The sequence below is a fragment of the Prinia subflava genome, chromosome 10 (assembly GCF_021018805.1).
Source record: "Prinia subflava isolate CZ2003 ecotype Zambia chromosome 10, Cam_Psub_1.2, whole genome shotgun sequence".
In the NCBI taxonomy this organism is placed as follows: Eukaryota; Metazoa; Chordata; class Aves; order Passeriformes; family Cisticolidae; genus Prinia; species Prinia subflava.
Window position 1 is genome coordinate 26346659 of NC_086256.1, and position 14309 is coordinate 26360967.

The following is a 14309-nucleotide window of genomic DNA, read 5'->3' on the forward strand; positions in this document are numbered from 1 at the left end:
AGAGCAGGGTTAGATTAGATATTAGGAATAAATTTCTCCCTGTGAGAGGGGGGAGGCCCTGGCACAGAGTGCCCAGGGAAAGCTGTGGCTGCCCCATCCCTGGAAGAGTCCAAGGCCAGGCTGGACGGGGCTCGGAGGAACCCGGTCTAGTGGAAGATGTCCCTGCCCATGGCAGGAGGGTGGCATGAGATGGTCTTTAAGGCTCCTTCCAACCCAAACCACGCTATAATTCCGTGTTCTAGAGGGGTCACTCCCACGGGGCCGCACAGGACTTCAACACTGACAGGAGTGCGAGCCGGGCCGGCCGCGGGGCCGCTGCCCCTGGCTCTCCCCTGGGCGCACGCAGCCGCCCCGGCTCCCGGCGGGGCTGCGGCTGCCGAGGGCGGCCCCGTCCCGTCCCTCCTTCCCTCCCGCCCTCACGCCGTGTCAGCCGTGCGCGCGCACCCGCCCGCCCTCCGCCGCCGGAATGTGGGCGACGCTGTCCCGGCCCTGAGGCGGCTGCGCGGCCCCGGCGGGCTGGAGGCAGCGGCAGCGCGGGGAGGACGGCCCGGCTGCACCGGTGAGCGATCGGGACCCTGCCCCGGGCCTGCCCAGCCGGAGCGGAGCGGGTGTGGTGAGGGGCGCGGGCGGGGTGGGGCGCAGGGGCGCGGGAGGAGCGGAGCCGCCGGCCCAGCCCGTGTCACGGGTGACAGTGCCCGGTGACCTGAGGTGGCTCCTCCGCGGGCCCTCGGGCGGCGGGGGCGGGTGATGGCTCCGCTGCTTCGTGTTGTTTGGTGTTTGTGCGTGTGCGGAGTTCCTGGGCAGTGGCGCTCCGTGAGGAGAGGAGCTCGGGCACAGTGCGGGATTTAAAAAATAAAGTTGTTTTCGTGGTCTGGAGAGCCAGAGCGCTGTGGAAGCGTTCATCTCCCTGCCTCCTCCGCGGGAAAAGTGAAGTCACTTCCCAGGAGCCCAGACTAGCAAACTACTGTCCTAAATCTGCCGTCTGCATGCGTCAGATTCATCTGCGTTATGTTTTGTTTTGGGGTGGTTTTCTTTTCCTTTTTTTTTTTTTTCCTTCTGGTGGTTTGTTTTATTTTTCAAGCCCGTTTCCACTCTCTCCCGACCCGTGAGCTGGTACAAAAATTCTTGTCCTTAGATAAAAGTGCTTGAAAACCTGCTGGTCCCATCTGAACGAGATGGACTTGGTGACTGTGCTCGTGTGTAAGTTCCTGCAGTGTGCTGTGTACTTTGCTCCTGCTCTTGCTCTCTCAAAGCTGTGTTGCTGAGACTGCTTGGTTTGATAGTGCTGTGAATAAGTCATACCCTACCACATTTCACTGCTGTGTGTGTCCATCCAGTGTGTGCTAAGAGGGGGAAAAAAGACTGAAAATTTCAGTTCTTCTTTAAAACAGAGAAAAACCTAGTGACAATTAAGAAGTAATTTGCTTAGATAAGCAGTGCTTGTCCCTCCCACTGTCGAGCTCTAGTCTCAGAACCACGTTGCATTTCAGCTGAAACTTTCAGAAGGGCAGGTGTGCTGTCGGTTTCCAGAGAGGCGTCTTGTTGGTGGTACGGGCAACATTTTGTTGTCCCTTTAAAAGAAGAAAAGGTACTGTGAAAAGGTACTTTATTTAGCCAAACCTCTGTGATACAAGCCAAATCCTGACTGCCTGGCAGACCAGCCTGGCTCCAGATTGTGTGAAGGTTTACTGGGCGTATAAGGTTGGTTCTCCAAATCATGCCTCTGCCTAGGTTTTATGTAGGATTGTAGCTAACTCTGTTTATGTAGGTTAGGTGGTAATAATTATATGATTATCAACTTATTTTGTAGTTTATACTTGAAAAAACTAGAAATGCAGTTACAGTAAACACAAATTGACTCCAGTGTTGTGAGATTACTGCCAGTGAGTGTCCAGAGGTGAGCCAGCACCAGCTGATGAACCCCAGAACTCAGGGAGTGACAGAGCCTTCCACTGCTGTCTTCTGTTTTAGGTAGAGGTGGGAAATCACGCTGGGTTTGTTTTATTTTAGTTATTTGTTTTTTAAAATAACTGCTTTTTTCCGGAAGGTCTCTGGGTCTGTGAACAGCTTGGCTGTACATATGAGAACTGTAAAAATTGCTCTGCAGTGTTTGTTTTAAATTGGTTACAGTGAAATGTATTGCTTGGACAAAAATAGCGTTCAGTGCTTTAAAAAGTGATTCACAGATTAAGATTTGGTGGTGTTAGTGAGGGGATTGCAAAAAGATGAAGTTTATAACGTGGCTCTCTTGTGTTCCTGGTGTACTCCGTAACATTTCAAGACAGTCTGGGTTGTGGCTGCTCCTTCCCTCCTCTCATCAAAGGGACTTCCACAGCCAGGAAGTGAGTAAAAAGAGCTAACCTGGTTAAAAAGATGTACTTGTAGTTCTTCTTTTTTTAATTCCCTGAGGTACTGTGGTTACAGCAGCTTCCTGGGCTGGCTCCCCTGCCCGTGGACCCCGGCTCCGGGGGAAGCCGAGTGTTGGTGGGGGACAGTGGAGCAGGCAGCGGTGCTGTGCTGGTGCTGAGCTGCCTCTGTGCTCAGGAAGTGAATGGCAGGAGCCAGCGCTGCCAGAGGAAGCTGCCCTGTGACTTTGGTTGGCTTCAGCTGCTTGTGGTGAAGGTAGCAATGACAGTAAGGTGGTGGCTCTTTTTTTTTTCTGCCAGTACTGCCCTTGATGCTGAATCCATGGTGTAATTTTTTATCTGCTTTTGACAGCATTAAACGGACTCAAAAGCCATCTCTGTGTCCCTGTTCTTCCATGGGCCCACAGAAATGCTGTGGTTTTCTGTTTGTGCCTCCTTTGTTCACCTGTTCTGCTCTCTGAACTTTTTGGTGAGTTCTTAATTTCAGGGAGTGAGCTCAGCATTGTTAGGGGTTTTTGTAAATTTATTCTGCTCTAATTTAACAATAATTAGTTGTATATTGGTATTACCTCTGCTGTAAATAGGAAGGCTATTTCAAACTTGACTGACCTTAGTAATTACATACTTTCTGATTTCTAGTCTAGATTAATTTGTCATGGGATTGTACGCATTTTATGCACCCAATGGTCTGATAGGTTTCATTGCCACTCTTGATCTTGGTAATAATAATAAAAAAGGCACCTTTAACAAAAGGGACGCAAAAATGTGTGGAAATACAGCATGGAAGATTTGTTTGCTCTGTGGGCCACCAGCTACACTAATCATTCCTGTAATAATCCTCAGCTTCTCCCCATGAATTTTAATCTTGACCTATTAAGTGAGAATTAAAATGCACCTTTCAGGCATTAACACTGAGCTTCCTGGAGGTGTCCTTTTAGTTAAGGTCAGGTTGTTTTCAAGTATATTTTGATGTGTTTTTTGAAATTCATACCTTTGGCAGTTTGTTCCAGTCTCAGTCTTACTCTTACACAGGTACAGCTGTTGAAGGAGCCATTATTGTAACCTGGATGGCTGAAGGGATTCTTTCTTCTTTGATGGAGTCCTATGCATAAACAAAGACTGACATGTTTTAAAAATATTTATTTCACCTTTTTTCCTGTATTCTTAACTTTAAAGAGAAACAAAACCAATGTGTAGATGATCAGAAAATCTCTGTGGCTTTTAAGATGTTTATTTAAATTTGCTGTCAGGAGTGTTCCCAGAGGGGACTTTGTGAAGCTGACAAACTAGTATGTTGGGTGTGACTGTTTGTAAACAAAACATAAATACACTAATGGGCTTCCAAAATCTGCTTAGTAAAATAGATTGCTCTGAAAGGTGGGTAAGGCCCTTGTGGAAGACACGTTGGATTGTGTCTTTCATGGAATAATTTTTACTCTTTGGAAAGAGTAGCAGGGACAACTGTCTTTCTAATGGTTTTTAGTGGACAGAGGGAAAAAGTAGCTTTTGCCACAAAAGGAGATGGGTCACAGCCCTCTGCTTTCCCACTCTCATCATCCCATCCTGTGTCATGAGTCAGGACATTGGGTAAGTTTTAGATCTAGGGTTTTTCTAGATCAAATAAGCTTAAAAGTGTGAAATTTTTCTGATGCTGAAAACATATTTCCTGGTTGTGGGGGAAACACAGCAGTACAAAGGGAAGAAGTTCTAAGGGCAAGAAGATAAGACATTTGTACATTTCTGTGTACACCACTGGATGTAGGCTTGCTGTATGTACAGGAGAACTGGAATTTTGAAATACATGATAAAAAAAAACAAGCCTGATGAAAAACCTGCTGAAGGAAAGTTTCTAATACAGAATAATTGGCAGGTCAAATAGTAGATTCTTAAAAGAGAGTCATTTAGGTTGGAAGGGGCTTCCGGAGGTCATGTAATCCAGCTGCCTGCATATATTAAAGCAGGAATAATTTAGATAAGATTGTTCCAGCCTTTAACACCTTTCTAGGTAATTTATTTCCACATTTGACTGCACTCAGTGATTTTTTTCTTTCCTCCTTCCCTTTAAGCTAGTTAAAATTTCCTTTCCAACTTGTGCCTGTTGCCTCAACACCTCAGTGTCCGTCATCCAGAAGAGTGCAGTTCTCTCTTCTGCACCCTTTCATGAGAGAGCTGGCTGTGATGAGGGTTCTTCAGAGCTCTTTCCTTGACCAGATTGTGCAAACCCAGTTCCAGCAGCTCTCACTGCACCCCGTGTGCTGCTGCCATCTGCCAGCCCGGCCGCTGGCCACGCTCCAGTGTCGGTGTGAGGGCTGCAGCGGGACCCAGCGCCGGCTGCACTGCAGCACAAACACAGGGCACTGCTCCTTCCCTGGAGCTGCTGCCTGCACTCTGCACACAGCCCACGCTGTGCTCGGCTGCCTCTGCTCTCAGCATGTGCTGCTCACTTGTTTGCAGAGTTTTGTCTGCTGGGATCTCCAGGTACTTTTCTGGAAAAGTGACTCTTTATCTAGTTTGTGTTCAGCACTTCTCATCACAGGAGGTTGTTCTGAGACAGGACCCAGTGCTTGCCTTTACTGAACTTCACATGGTCTTGCCTTTTTCCAGCCTGCCCAGGTCCCTCTGAGTAGGAGCTGACCACTCCTCCCACTGTGGTGTCATTGGAAGCTTACTGAGGATGCAGCCTGTCCCGTCATTTAGATGATTAATGAGGACATCGGGTGGTGCTGCTGGTTTCAGTGGTGATCCCCAGGGGATGTGACTGCAACTGCTTGGATGGAACATGGTGCAGCTGCTGGCTGTTCCTTCAGCTCAGCAGCCCAGGCAAATCCCCAAACACCTCACTGCTCACTTACCCGTGCCTGTCTCACCAGTTTGGGATACTGTGGGAGACTCTTGTTAATGGCCTTGTGTGTTCAGTGCTCTTCCGTCATCTGCTGAGCCAGTTGTCTCCTTGCAGTTCAGCTCTTCTGTTCATCAGGCATCAGTTCTCCTTGGTAAATCCATGCTAGCCATTCCCTGTCATCTTCTTGTTCTGGGGAATGCCTTCCTGGAGGATTTGCTCTATAATCCTCTCATGGACTTAGGTTAGGCTGGCTGATACGAAGTTGCCTGGATCCTCCTTCTTGCTCTTGAAATTGGTTGTGATATTTTCCTTTTTCCCAGTGCTGTGTTAACAGGTGACTTGTTCCACTGAGCACAGAGAGCACTTGCTCCTTACCTTTCCTTCAGCTGCCAATGTTGATTTTTCCTAATGCCATCCTAAAGCCTGTGTCTTTGGGCTGCTCTTGGGTAGCTTCTCCAGCATCTGCCTGCTGGGTGCTTGTGAAGCAGAGATCACAACTTCTGTATCTGTAAATATGTGAAACTTTGAAATTAATTGAAGTGTTGGTTAATGAATGATTCTAACCTCAGCCTGTTGTGGTTGAATGGAAGATGTCAGTTCCCCCTAAGCAAGCAGCAAGCATTATCAAGTTCTTCTATAAGGGTTAACTCCTGCCTGAGATGTAGAGTGCAACTTGTACCAAGGAGGCAAAGCAGTGAGAAAAATTATCCACATTTCTCTTTTATTATCATTCATTTTCTTTCCCCCATCACTAAGATAACTAACTCCATGTAGAAATTTTGAGCTTCAGCATATGCCCATTTTCTTTTATTGAAAAGGAGATGTTAATACTTAACAGCAAGAGGGGTGGATAAATAGATGATGCCATCTATACATAAATGCTTCCAATTGGAATTAATTTAATTATTTTCTGTTGATGCACGACTCCACTTTAGGAATCATTGGGGTAAACTAAAATTTTGGAAATTGAAGCATTTTTTATTCAAGAAAAATAGTGGAATGAGTTATTGAGTTAGAATCTGTGTAGACAGACAGTCTGAAACAAAGTTCTTGGTTAGTTTAAACCCTCTGCATGTGCCTGGTGTATCCTGCAGTTTCCTGACTGGTGTGAGTGTGATTGGTGCTGATGTTTGGTGACTCAGTGGTACCAGTGTAAAGCCTTGGTCTGGCTGCTGTGTCCAAATAGGGCTCTGGTATCTGTTTGGGCTGGAAATACCCTTTTTAGCATGGTTGGGAGTTCTGAGGTATTTTCTGGTATAGTAGAAAGATATCGAAGTGGAGTTACACTTTCATGCAAGACAGTGCACATTAGCTATGGCAATTAATGGTAAAATTATGATCTGGACATTTGCCTTCATGTGTGATCTTTCATTTTATATTAGGCTGCTGGCAAACTCTTAAATAGTAAAGCTCATTCCTAGTGATGGTGAACAACTTCCTGTCTTAATTGCTTAAATTTATGGTATCTCCCATACGGTTTCTAACTTAGAGAAGAGAAGGTAAAAGGGCAGAGCAGAAGAAAGTGAAAGGTGTTTTTAAGAAGCAGTAAGCTCTCAGAACAGGATCTCAGTGAGGGAATCTAAGAGTGGATCTTGAAGGCTGTTTGCTGAATGGCTTAGTAAGGTTTCCATGTCACTCTTGGGCTTAGAAGTGAAATAAGTTGGTTGCTGTACCTGTGTATCAGTGACACAGGTGAGGAATGAAATAGTGTAAATGTGACTGACAACAAAGTCCTTTCTCAGCATGTGCTGTAAAACTTGTGTAGTAATTCTTTTAATGAAAGGAATCATTCTTGAGTAACCAGTCATGAGCAATCCCTGGTCTTCTCTTGCAGGCAAATAAACATAGGTCTCAGAATGTCTCTTACATTTAGTGTGGGTATATTTCTTTATTTATTTATTCTTTCATCATGAAAACCTCTGTATGCTGTATTGCAAGGTGTGATGGTGCAAGTTTCCAGAGGACAGTTCGTGATTATGGAACATCTTGAGGTTACACTTCGTGTCAGTGATATGGGATGCTTAAACCTCTGACTTTCAGGGGGTTGAGCAGGTTAAGTGGCTCTGCTTTCAGTTCAAGTATTGCTGACCTTTCTGATTAGGTCACGTCTGTTCTACTCACCTAAAGTCACACAATCAGATTTTCTGGGGGTAGAAAGCAAACTGCAAATCTGTTGCAGTTGTCCGTGCATGTGACTTAATTTTTTGGTTAGGAAGGAAAAGGAATGGGAGTTGAGCTTCTGTCCAAGAATCTTATTCAGAGGATTGACTTCTAGTGTAAACTAATCATACAGTTAATTCTGATAATCTTTGCTACTGTTCAGGGAAATGGATCCTGTTCTGGTAAAGTGGTTTTCATTTTAACCACAAGTGAATGTCCTCCTCTGTTCCCCACCATGTTTATTTGAGAAGTAGTTATATTTGAATACTTTGCTTTTCTGTTCAGTACAATTACTCGTGAGGTGTTGCAGCTTCACAGTGGTGTAAGACTGGCGTGTTTCCAGGTGGGTTTGAATGTTTTGGTTATAAATTCTATACCAATCAGCCTTTTCTGAAGTTCCTTCAGTGGAAAACAGTTTAAAGAAGTTCAGTTTAAACATTTTGACTTGATTACTGCACTTTGCAGAGATCTAGTGTCTTGTTACCCACTATTTCAGCATAGTAAGACAGTTCCAAATTGTGCTTCTATTGCCTACACGAAATATTACTCTTTTTTTCTGAAATTAGACAAAATGTCTTTGCTGGGATCCACAGATCTATTGCAGTACACAAATTTGTAAAAATACAAATGCATACTTGTATTTTTAACAGATACATTACAATTTAAAAACTGTATATGTGTTATTTTTCTCTTTATGTTTATTCTCTAACTCTTGCTTCTCGTCCCAAGATTTTAACTGAGGACAAAGACTATGCTGTGCCTTTTCAGTGCTGAGGCCTCTGCAGGCAAATCAGTGTGAAAATAAAATGCAAATATTCCTAATCTATCCTTTGTCTCTCCATGTGTGCATTTAGATACAACATGTAAGGTTCAGAATTTTAATTAAGTCATCGGTGGAAAAATTGAAAAGCTGACTAAAGTTTGAAACTAATTGGGAGTTTTTTTCTCTGTATTTAAATAAGATATTGGTGTCTCCCTTTATTAAGAGTTTAAATGTTGCAAGCTGGTATTTTTTTCCTTAGAAGCTTGAAGTTTTTTAATTAGCTGTTACTGAGAAACAAATACTAGATTATGTGATTTAGACTGACTAATCTGAAATGCATGTGGCAGAAATGGATTTTTTTTCCGTTCTGTAAACCCTTCATTTTATTTTGTTCCACTGGTGTATACTTTCATTATTTCCCGTTATTTGGAACAGAACTCTCAGGTAACTGGTTGGTGGTGGTGCTGCATGGCTGCCCCTGGTGCTGGCTGCTGAGTTTGGTCTGTGCTCTGTGCGTTGTTGCAGTGAGGTGTGATCGTAGCAGGGAAGGCAGGGAGATTTGCAGCTTCTTTAAGGCCATTTCTCACCTCTCCTGCATCTTCCAGACACTGCTGAAATCTGTGGAGCTTTCAAGAACCATCATCTTCTGCTTGAACTTAAGTGTTTGTGAGGAGTGCAGAGCAGCAGTGGAGCTGAATGAGAACTGTTTGTGTGTGCCAGCAGTTGTTTTTGGAGTAAAACTTCAACTGGAACTTGGGTCAGGCAGTCTGGTGAAGGCTGGCCCATGGAGACATTGGTCCCTTCTGTTTATGTAGACAGTTTGTGTTTGCTCATGGAGGTAAACTCAAAGAGGTGTTTTTAACCCTGCCATACTTGATCCTAATTGTTAAAAATCAGTGTTGGCAGCATAAACTTGCAAGAAGTCAAGAACTGATCACTAGAATTTTTCTTGGACATAACTGTTAAACAATTCTGAGGAAACGAGTAGGGAATGGAAGTCAGTAACTGGTTTTTACATTGTTTTGAAGGTTAAATCTTATTGTTTATTCCTATTAGATGTGTATAAAAACTGAGAGGGGAGGGAGGGAATTGAGTTGATCAAAATGTCCAAGAAAATACGTTGTCATGTTTCAAAACAGTAATGTGAAGTTGCAAGTTCTCCATAGTTGTTTGGAGTGATAATTTGGTTTTCACCCTTATAGCTTCCCCTTTCTGATTCTTCTTTTCTTTCATCATATTGAGACATCAGACTGAACATAAAGGGGTCAGACTGAAATATGGTTGAGAATTGAGCTTTTGATAGTAGCCAGAGAAATCAAAGGGTATAATAAGACAAATGCAAGTGATCCTTATTCCAGCAGTCCCTCCCAGTTTCTCTCTCTGGCCTTTGTGATTCTGTATTTTTTTGTTATTTCTGGCAGTAATTGAGCTCCAGGGGTCTTATTGGGGAGTTTGGAAAGAGCAGGTGAGTTATTGTGTGCATTTCCCAGGAAATTCACGTGAGGTGCCACAGCACTTCTGCGTTTGCACCGTGCAGTTGTGCAGTTCATTATCCTAGGTTTTGCTGGGGCTTCTGAAAACCTGGCTGGTAACTTTGCACAGACTCAGCTCTGACTTGGGTAAGGGGTGGATGCTGGTGCTCTTCTAGGTCACACTTCACATTCAGGTTTGGATTGTTTGTATTGAAAATGCTTTAGGTATTCCATGGGTCTGTTCTTGGCAGGGCAGCACTGCCTGCTCCATCCCTGAGGTGGTTGAGACACTCTGCCTTTGGGAGTGGCCACTGTGTTTGACATTTCAGTAACTTGTCCATAGCTTAACACTCTCACTTAGAGGAGATGGGGTAGGATGCTGAAAACAAGGTTCTGGAAAAGACAGGTTTATGTAACTGATGCCTTAAGTTTTATCTTCCATGTATTTCAGATTCTGTACTGCTAGGGGTGCAGTTCTGAGCCTCACATTCAGTGCTGCTGAGCTCTCTGCACAGAGCAGGGACACAAAACAAATCCTTTTCCTGCTGAACACCAAGGACAACTTTCAGGCCCAAAAGCACAAACAAGGGTGGCTGAAGGGAGGAACAAGAAGGATGGGACCTCACAGCCTGGAGCTGGAATTGGACAATTAAACCCCAATATGCAAATGGACCCAAACTTATCAAAGTGTGAGACCTCATGACTGTTTGTCCATTCTGTGACCATTCTTAGCCCACCTTGGGTGCAGCCCTGGTCAGGCCCTGTCCTGCCCAGGGTGTACCCTAGAGGCCTTTCAATAAATCCCTGCTTTATTCTCCAGCTCTGTGCAGTCTCTGTTTCAGGTCAGCCCTCCCAAGGCATCATAACCACTTCACAGAGCACGGCCTTTTGTCCTACTTCACCTTTCTGTGATGTTTTACTTTTAGATTAGCTGCCTGTAACTTCCTCTCTTAGTTTCCTTAAGTAGAAGTATTTTGTGGAAGTATTCAGTATGTAAACATGGATAGTAAGTTTTCATATCTGCATTTAGTGAAAACCACACATCATTTATGTTGAAACTGATGGTACAGTGTGGTAATATTTGGGAAGCTGTCTGAAAATTTGAAAGAGAGATGCTGGTTAAAAAAAGGAAAGAAAAAAGGCATAGCAAACATTTTTGTCTTCTCCTGTCTTCTTTTATGCAATCAAGTGAATTTATCAAACTAGAAATACAATGAAACGCTTAAAATTCAAACTGTTCTGGATAGCCTGCCTCAACAGGTACTGGGTTTGTTCATGATTGTTGGCTAATGTGAGACAAGAAAATTGCATCAAGAGAATGAATGACTTTTGCTGTATTTTTTTGCAAGATTTTTGCAGTAAGAATATAAACTATGTTGTATTATTTCAGATTTCCACAGCAAGGGCTTATTTTCTAATTTTGATATGCTGTTGTAGATTAACCTGAAGCTTAGATCCATTCAATCTTATAAGTGAGGTGTGTAAGAGCTACCAAATGGCCAAGTTTATTTATTAAAAAAAAAGAAATTAAAAATAAAGACATTTGTCTTTGTGCCCAGTGATAGTCTAATCTAATCCTAAGCAGGATCTGAGAAGTCTCTTTTTGTTTTTAACATAGATTTTGTCTTTTATAACAATTCTGTTCACTAATTTTGATTACTAGAAAAAAAAATGCAAAAGCAAATGAAAAACTCTAATTGGCAGCCCCAGCTCAATGGATCTATTGAAACCTTTTCTTTCCTGTAATCATCACATGAAGGTGAATTTTTGAGTCTCTTCTGTAATACTTTGAGACATTTGTGAGCAGTTTCAAGGAATTGAAGGTAACTGCAGGTAGTGCAATGGAAATAACTTTGTTTGTAAAACTTTTTCAATTATTGCTGATACAGATTTGGTTTTTTTTTTGGTCAGAATTATAAAACACTCTCAATTGTTTATTAACTGCATGAACAAGTTTTTGTATAGGGATTAGCTGATTGCATTCACACTACCTTTCCAAGCTACAGTTCCTACTTGAATTACAGAATGATTTTGAAATTATTGGATTAATGAATTTGATCACATGGAGAAATCACCTCAACAAAGACACTGTCATTTAAAAAACCTCCCTTTCTGTTAGGAACGGTCCACATCATTCCTTCACGCTTATGTTCCAGAAGTTTTCATATACACAGCTCATACCAGTTCCTAGAAGAGTTTAGGTAATTTGAAAGACTTTTAACAGTGATTTGAATGTTGAGGCAAAACCTTGGTTTTTCCTCCTCTTGATCAATGTAATGAGCAAAATGGTTTGCTTCTTCAGACTTCAGATGGAAAAAGCAAAAAAGCAGAAAGTGAAGGAAAGCCTTTACACATTTTTTATTAGTGTGATTAGGGGGATAAAGTGATGTTAATACTAGGTATGTCTGATTACTTATTGACCTCTTCTTACCAGTGGAAGATAATCTTTCTGTTAATGAAGTGGTCTTACTGACTCCTATGGATTTCCACTCCATTTCTAAGAGCTGTCAAGGCCTTTGGAATTAACAACAGAGCCGCATTGTGGAATTTGTTGATGAAAACTTGCCCTAGCAATGTGCAATGCCAGCAGATTAGTTGTGACATGTGGAATACGTTGAGAATTCACTGGTCAAATAAAAATTAGAGTGGTAGTTGAACCAGTGCACTTTGTCATACACAGAAGTGGGAGGGACAGTGGTAAGAAAAAGGGTCATTTGGAGTGGCTTTTCCTTGTCCTGCTCATTGTTCCGTATTTCTCACCTTCAAGCAGGTGACTGTCAGAAGATTTCACTTGGTCTTTGAAATGACTGTGGTTTCTCTCTCCATCTTTTCATGTTGTATCTTAATATTTAGATGTTCAGCTGACAGTGTAAAATCTTGGCTTCTAACCGAAATAGTTTTAAATTGAAAATTTATTTTAAATGTAAATGTTTATTTTAAAGATATGTGGGAGTATTTTATTTTTGCCAAGAAGCTAGGTTTTGTTTCATATTACAAAGGAGGGGGAGTTTGTGCTTATTAAGTGTTGGGACACTATTGAATTTACAGTTTTGATACAACAGCAGTAGAAGTCTAGATATAGCTGTCAAATCAAAACTCATAGTCCTTGCAATTTTAGAAAACCTGTGACTGAACTAAGAAAACAGCTCCTGATGTTGTTATTAATTTTCAACTTGTGATTGCCGTGGACAGCTATTAGAATTAAAGACATAAGATTAAAAAAAATCTAAGGAGAATGAGTTTAGAAAGGACCATGAAACATTGTGTAGTCCATGCCAGTCAGTGCTGCACTGACTGCAGGTTAACAGCTGCTGAGAAACTGCAGGTTTTATTTAGTATAAAGATACCTAATGAGCTTAAAAACAAAACGTTGTGATTTCAAGTTAAATCTGCAAAACCTAATATTCCCAGAATACATTTTGCAAACCTCAAGGTAATAATTGTTATAATTTGCAGTTCTGGCTTGGAGGGGTAAGGGTTTCACTGGCCCTGCAGGCAGTGGAGCAGGCAGCGAGTCAGGGTTTCTGGTGGTGTCAGGGACACAGGATGGGGCACTTGTTTGGCACCTGGGATCACTGCTCCTGGTCTCATACCGCTCCTCCATATGGGCTCTTCTGCTCTACATCTTGTAATTATTGCTGCACACAGCGGCATGTGGAGAAAATTCCTGCTTGAAATACTCTATTTTATTTAATGGACAGGGGTGGTTCCATTGACTGCATTGGAGCAACGCTGTTATTTTTACAGTTAGGGAATAAACCATTAAATAATCTCCTTATAACAAGGATTACATTATGCTTCTGCTTTCCTCTGCAATATAGGTCATTATATTTTTGAGTGATGATACAGTTCAGTAACTTGGCTGGTGATTGGTTGCAATTTGAATGCTGCCTGCAAGCATCATGTAGCAATGACAAAAAAAGCAACTTGGGTTTGCCAAACTCCAGCTTTGAAAAATTGCATACTCTTACTTGCTACTTTATATTTTCCAAAGTTAAAAATTAATTACTGGCTGCAGAAATTCAAGTGTTAGTTTTCAGTTGGTATCAGGGAAACAGTGTGAAAGTGTAGTAGAGTTCTTTTATCCATGAGGCAGAATGAGCTACTGCTTAAATGAGTAAACCTGTTTGCCAGAACTTGATGTATAAAGTGTGGTTTGTTAGTTTATTTTTGTTTTTAGTAAGGTACACATAAAGACTGGTAGCATCTCTGTAGAGTAGCAGAACACTTACCTGTTATACTCTTTGGAAGGGAATAAATAGAGAAGAGAAAGGTTTTTCTCCTAAGCGGCTGAAAATACAATTTAATGTTGGTTAGACATTAATTGGATAAGCTTACATCAACTATACTTTTAAACAGCATGAATCAGTCTGTGCCAAAAAGAGGCAATTGTGCTTGTGTGCTCTGTTCTGCTGGTGTCTCTTCTGTGTGTGGACAAATCTTAGGCCTGAAAATATATTTAAATATTCAAAAGAATCCCACCAACCTTGTTTTTAACTTTGTCTTGTCTAAGGTGTAGCTTCAAATTGTACAAATAAACAGAAGGAAGCCCTCAGTTTGCTGGGAGTCTGCCTTTGTAGCCAGGAGCTTTCCTGACATGTTTTCACTTAGCTGGTCTTTCATCTTTCAGGATGCTTCTGCCACCCAGTATTACATTTTAGGGCTTGAGATCAGTGGTTGGTTTGTTTGTTCAGTTTGTCTTGCTT

The 14309-nt window shown here is 42.3% G+C and overlaps 1 protein-coding gene across 3 annotated transcripts in view; it reads left to right on the forward strand.

Moving 5' to 3' along the window:
- The first annotated feature begins 429 nt into the window (after positions 1-429).
- RABGAP1L (RAB GTPase activating protein 1 like) overlaps positions 430-14309 on the forward strand; it is a 225142-nt gene continuing 211262 nt past the window's right edge. For 2 of the 3 annotated variants that reach the window (XM_063406532.1, XM_063406535.1), the window contains exon 1: positions 461-559. The gene's annotated coding sequence lies outside the window, so the exon portion shown is untranslated. Of the gene's footprint in view, positions 560-14309 lie in introns of all 3 variants that reach the window. The other variant, XM_063406533.1, reaches the window with a different exon arrangement.